This window comes from Myiozetetes cayanensis, unplaced genomic scaffold, assembly GCF_022539395.1.
Source record: "Myiozetetes cayanensis isolate MyiCay16 unplaced genomic scaffold, myiCay2020 scf286, whole genome shotgun sequence".
NCBI classification, from domain to species: domain Eukaryota; kingdom Metazoa; phylum Chordata; class Aves; order Passeriformes; family Tyrannidae; genus Myiozetetes; species Myiozetetes cayanensis.
This window is the reverse complement of record NW_026087506.1, coordinates 31,034-37,349: the sequence shown is the minus strand read 5'-3', so window position 1 is coordinate 37,349 and position 6,316 is coordinate 31,034.

Here is a 6,316-nt window from a genome sequence, read left to right as displayed (position 1 = left end):
AAATGACATCATTCCCACCAGCAATTCCCTTTCCAGGGACAATTTACCCCCTGATTGACATCAAATCCCACAATTCCCACCCCAGAATTCCCAGAAATTCCCAGAATTCCCAGAATTTTCTCATCCACCACCATCAGCTTGACCCTCTCCCCAAAATTCCCATCCTATTCCCATCCTATTCCCACTCCCAACTTTTCCAGGGACAATTTACCCCCCTCAACGGGCTCAAATGACGTCATTCCCACCCCAGAACCCCCAGAATTCCCAGTGGGAATTCCCTTTCCATGGACTTTTATCCCCCTAATCGACCCCAAACCCTCCAATTCCCCCACTCCCAAACTTTTCCATGGACAATTTACCCCCCTCAAGGGGATAAAATCCTACAATTCCCACCAGCAATTCCATTTCCAGGGACAATTTACCCCCTGATTGACATCCAATCCCACAATTCCCACCCCAGAATTCCCAGAATTCCCAGTGGGAATTCCCTTCTTCATCCCCCACCATCAGCTTGACCTTCTCCCCAAAATTCCCATCCTATTCCCATCCTATTCCCACTCCCAACTTTTCCAGGGACAATTTTCCACCTGAGGGACTCAAATGACGTCATTCCCACCCCAGAATCCCCAGAATTCCCAGTGGGAATTCCCTTTCCATGGACTTTTATCCCTCTAATCGACACCAAACCCTCCAATTCCTCCACTCCCAAACTTTTCCATGGACAATTTACCCCCTGATTGACATCAAATCCCACAATTCCCACCCCAGAAACCCCCAGAAATTCCCAGAAATCCCCAGAATTCCCAGAAATTCCCACTCCTCATCCACCACCACCAGCTTGACCCTCTCCCCAAAATTCCCATCCTATTCCCATCCTATTCCCACTTGGAACTCAAATGACCTCATTCCCACCAGCAATTCCATTTCCAGGGACAATTTACCCCCCTGATTGACATCCAATCCCACAATTCCCACCCCAAAAACCCCCAGAAATTCCCAGAAATCCCCAGAATTCCCAAAAATTCCCCCTTCCTCATCCACCACCATCAGCTTGACCCTCTCCCCAAAATTCCCATCCTATTCCCATCCTATTCCCACTCCCAACTTTTCCAGGGACAATTTATCCACCTGAGAGACTCAAATGATGTCATTCCCACCCCAGAATCCCCAGAAATTCCCAGTAGAATTCCCAAATTTCCATGGAATTTCTCCCTCCTCATCCACCACCATCAGCTTGACCCTCTCCCCAAAATTCCATCCTATTCACCATCCTATTCCCACTTGGAACTCAAATGACCTCATTCCCACCAGCAATTCCCTTTCCAGGGACAATTTACCCCCTGATTGACATCAAATCCCACAATTCCCACTCCAGAATTCCCAGAATTCCCAGTGGGAATTCCCTTCCTCATCCACCACCATCAGCTTGACCCTCTCCCCAAAATTCCCATCCTATTCCCATCCTATTCCCACTCCCAACTTTTCCAGGGACAATTTATCCACCTGAGGGACTCAAATGACGTCATTCCCACCCCAGAACCCCCAGAATTCCCAGTGGGAATTCCCTTTCCATGGACTTTTATCCCTCTAATCGACACCAAACCCTCCAATTCCCCCACTCCCAAACTTTTCCATGGACAATTTACCCCCCTCAAGGGGATCAAATCCTACAATTCCCACCAGCAATTCCATTTCCAGGGACAATTTACTCCCTGATTGACATCAAATCCCACAATTCCCACCCCAGAATCCCCAGAAATTCCCAGAATTCCCAAAAAATTCCCAAAAATTCCCACTCTCCTCATCCACCACCATCAGCTTGACCCTCTCCCCCAAAATTCCCATCCTATTCCCATCCTATTCCCACTTGGAACTCAAATGACCTCATTCCCACCAGCAATTCCATTTCCAGGGACAATTTACCCCCTGATTGACATCAAAACCCTCAATTCCCACCCCAGAATTCCCAGAAATCCCCAGAATTCCCAGAAATTTCCCTTCCTCATCCACCACCAGCAGCTTGACCCTCTCCCCAAAATTCCCATCCTATTCCCATCCTATTCCCACTTGGAACTCAAATGACCTCATTCCCACCAGCAATTCCATTTCCAGGGACAATTTACCCCCTGATTGACATCAAATCCCACAATTCCCACCCCAGAACCCCCAGAAATTCCCAGAATTCCCAAAAATTCCCACTCTCCTCATCCACCACCATCAGCTTGACCCTCTCCCCAAAATTCCCATCCTATTCCCACTTGGAACTCAAATGACATCATTCCCACCAGCAATTCCATTTCCAGGGACAATTTACCCCCTGATTGACATCAAATCCCACAATTCCCACACCAGAACCCCCAGAAATTCCCAGAAATCCCCAGAATTCCCAGAATTTCCCACTCCTCACCCACCACCATCAGCTTGACCTTCTCCCCAAAATTCCCATCCTATTCCCATCCTATTCCCACTCCCAACTAAAATGACCTCATTCCCACCAGCAATTCCATTTCCAGGGACAATTTACCCCCTGATTGACATCCAATCCCTCAATTCCCACCCCAGAACCCCCAGAAATTCCCAGAAATCCCCAGAAATTCCCAGAATTCCCAGAATTTTCCCACTCCTCACCCACCACCACCAGCTTGACCCTCTCCCCAAAATTCCCATCCTATTCCCATCCTATTCCCACTTGGAACTCAAATGACCTCATTCCCACCAGCAATTCCATTTCCAGGGACAATTTACCCCCTGATTGACATCCAATCCCACAATTCCCACCCCAGAACCCCCCAGAAATTCCCAGAAATCCCCAGAATTCCCAGAAAATTCCCCCTTCCTCATCCACCACCATCAGCTTGACCCTCTCCCCCAAATTCCCATCCTATTCCCATCCTATTCCCACTTGGAACTCAAATGACATCATTCCCACCAGCAATTCCCTTTCCAGGGACAATTTACCCCCTGATTGACATCCAATCCCACAATTCCCACCCCAGAATTCCCAGAATTCCCAGAATTTTCCCCTTCCTCATCCACCACCATCAACTTGACCCTCTCCCTAAAATTCCCATCCTATTCCCATCCTATTCCCACTCCCAACTTTTCCAGGGACAATTTACCCCCCTCAGAAGCTCAAATGACATCATTCCAACCCCAGAAACCCCCAGAAATTCCCAAAAATCCCCAAAATTCCCAAAAATCCCACTCCTCATCCACCACCACCATCTTGACCTCCTCCCTCCAAGTCTTTCCATGGACAATCATCTCCCTCAGAAGCTAAAATGACGTCATTCCCACCAGCAATTCCATTTCCAGGGACAATTTACCCCCCTCAACGGGCTCAAATGACGTCATTCCCACCCCAAAAACCCCCAGAAATTCCCAAAAATCCCCAAAATTCCCAAAAATCCCCCTTCCTCACCCGCCACCACCAGCTTGACCTTCTCCCTCCAAGTCTTTCCATGGACAATCATCTCCCTCAACGGGTTCAAATGACATCATTCCCATCAGCAATTCCATTTCCAGGGACAATTTACCCCCCTCAGAAGCTCAAATGATGTCATTCCCATCAGCAATTCCATTTCCATTGACAATTTACCCCCCTCAGAAGCTCAAATGATGTCATTCCCACCCAGAAACCCCCAGAAATTCCCAAAAATCCCCAGAATTCCCAGAATTTTCCACTCCTCACCCGCCACCACCAGCTTGACCTCCTCCCTCCAAGTCTTTCCATGGACAATCATCTCCCTCAGAAGCTAAAATGACGTCATTCCCACCAGCAATTCCCTTTCCATGGACAATCATCCACCTCAAAAGCTCAAATGACGTCATTCCCACCCCAAAAACCCCCAGAAATTCCCAAAAATCCCCAAAATTCCCAAAAAATCCCCTTTCCTCATCCACCACCACCAGCTTGACCTCCTCCCTCCAAGTCTTTCCATGGACAATCATCCCCCTCAATGGGTTCAAATGACATCATTCCCACCAGCAATTCCATTTCCAGGGACAATTTACCCCCCTCAGAAGCTCAAATGACGTCATTCCCACCCCAGAAACCCCCAGAAATTCCCAGAAATCCCCAAAATTCCCAAAAATTCCCCCTCTTCACCCTCCACCATCAGCTTGACCCTCTCTCCCAAAATTCCCATCCTATTCCCATCCTATTCCCACTCCCAACTTTTCCAGGGAAAATTTATCCACCTGAGGGACTCAAATGACGTCATTCCCACCCCAGAATCCCCAGAATTCCCAGTGGGAATTCCCTTTCCATGGACTTTTATCCCTCTAATCGACACCAAACCCTCCAATTCCCCCACTCCCAAACTTTTCCATGGACAATTTACCCCCCTCAAGGGGATAAAATCCTACAATTCCCACCAGCAATTCCATTTCCAGGGACAATTTACCCCCTGATTGACATCAAATCCCTCAATTCCCACCCCAGAAATTCCTAGAAATTCCCAAAAATCCCCAAAATTCCCAAAAATTCCCCTTCCTCATCCACCACCATCAGCTTGACCCTCTCCCCAAAATTCCCATCCTATTCCCATCCTATTCCCACTTGGAACTCAAATGACCTCATTCCCACCAGCAATTCCATTTCCAGGGACAATTTACCCCCTGATTGACATCCAATCCCACAATTCCCACCCCAGAACCCCCAGAAATTCCCAGAAATCCCCAGAATTCCCAGAAATTTCCCCTTCCTCATCCACCACCATCAGCTTGACCCTCTCCCAAAATTCCCATCCTATTCCCATCCTATTCCCACTTGGAACTCAAATGACATCATTTCCACCAGCAATTCCCTTTCCAGGGACAATTTACCCCCTGATTGACATCAAATCCCACAATTCCCACCAGGAATTCCCAGAATTCCCAGAAATTTCCCCTCCTCACCCACCACCATCAGCTTGACCCTCTCCCCAAAATTCCCATCCTATTCCCATCCTATTCCCACTCCCAACTTTTCCAGGGACAATTTATCCACCTGAGGGACTCAAATGACGTCATTCCCACCCCAGAACCCCCAGAATTCCCAGTGGGAATTCCCTTTCCATGGACTTTTATCCCTCTAATCGACACCAAACCCTCCAATTCCTCCACTCCCAACTTTTCCATGGACAATTTACCCCCTGATTGACATCAAAACCCACAATTCCCACCCCAGAATTCCCAGAAATTCCCAGAAATCCCCAGAATTCCCAAAAATTCCCCTTCCTCACCCACCACCAGCAGCTTGACCTTCTCCCCAAAATTCCCATCCTATTCCCATCCTATTCCCACTCCCAACTTTTCCAGGGACAATTTACCCACCTGAGGGACTCAAATGATGTCATTCCCACCCCAGAATCCCCAGAATTCCCAGTGGGAATTCCCTTTCCATGGACTTTTATCCCTCTAATCGACACCAAACCCTCCAATTCCCATCAGGAATTCCCCTTCCCAATTGACAACCAGCCCATTAATCGACCCCAAACCCTCCAATTTCCCCACTCCCAACTTTTCCATGGACAATTTACCCCCTGATTGACATCAAATCCCACAATTCCCACCCCAGAAACCCCCAGAAACCCCCAGAAATTCCCAAAAATCCCCAGAATTCCCAGAAAATTCCCCCTTCCTCATCCACCACCAGCAGCTTGACCTTCTCCCAAAATTCCCATCCTATTCCCATCCTATTCCCACTCCCAACTTTTCCAGGGACAATTTACCCCCTGATTGACATCCAATCCCACAATTCCCACCCCAGAATTCCCAGAAATCCCCAGAATTCCCAAAAATCCCCCTTCCTCACTCGCCACCACCAGCTTTGACCCTCTCCCCAAAATTCCCATCCTATTCCCATCCTATTCCCACTTGGAACTCAAATGACCTCATTCCCACCAGCAATTCCATTTCCAGGGACAATTTACCCCCTGATTGACATCAAATCCCACAATTCCCACTCCAGAATTCCCAGAAATCCCCAGAAATCCCCAAAATTCCCAGAAATTCCCAGAAATTCCCAGAAATTCCCAGAATTCCCACCAGGAATTCCCCTTCCCAATTGACAACCATCCCCTTAATCGACACCAAACCCTCCACTCCCACTCCCAACTTTTCCAGGGATAATCCAGGGGCTCCAATCCCACACTTCCACTCCAGAATTCCCAGAAATCCTCAGAAATTCCCAGAAATCCCCAGAAATTCCCAGAAATCCCCAGAAATTCCCAGAATTCCCACCAGGAATTCCCCTTCCCAATTGACAACCATCCCCTTAATCGACCCCAAACCCTCCAATTCCCACTCCCAACTTTTCCAGGGATAATCCAGG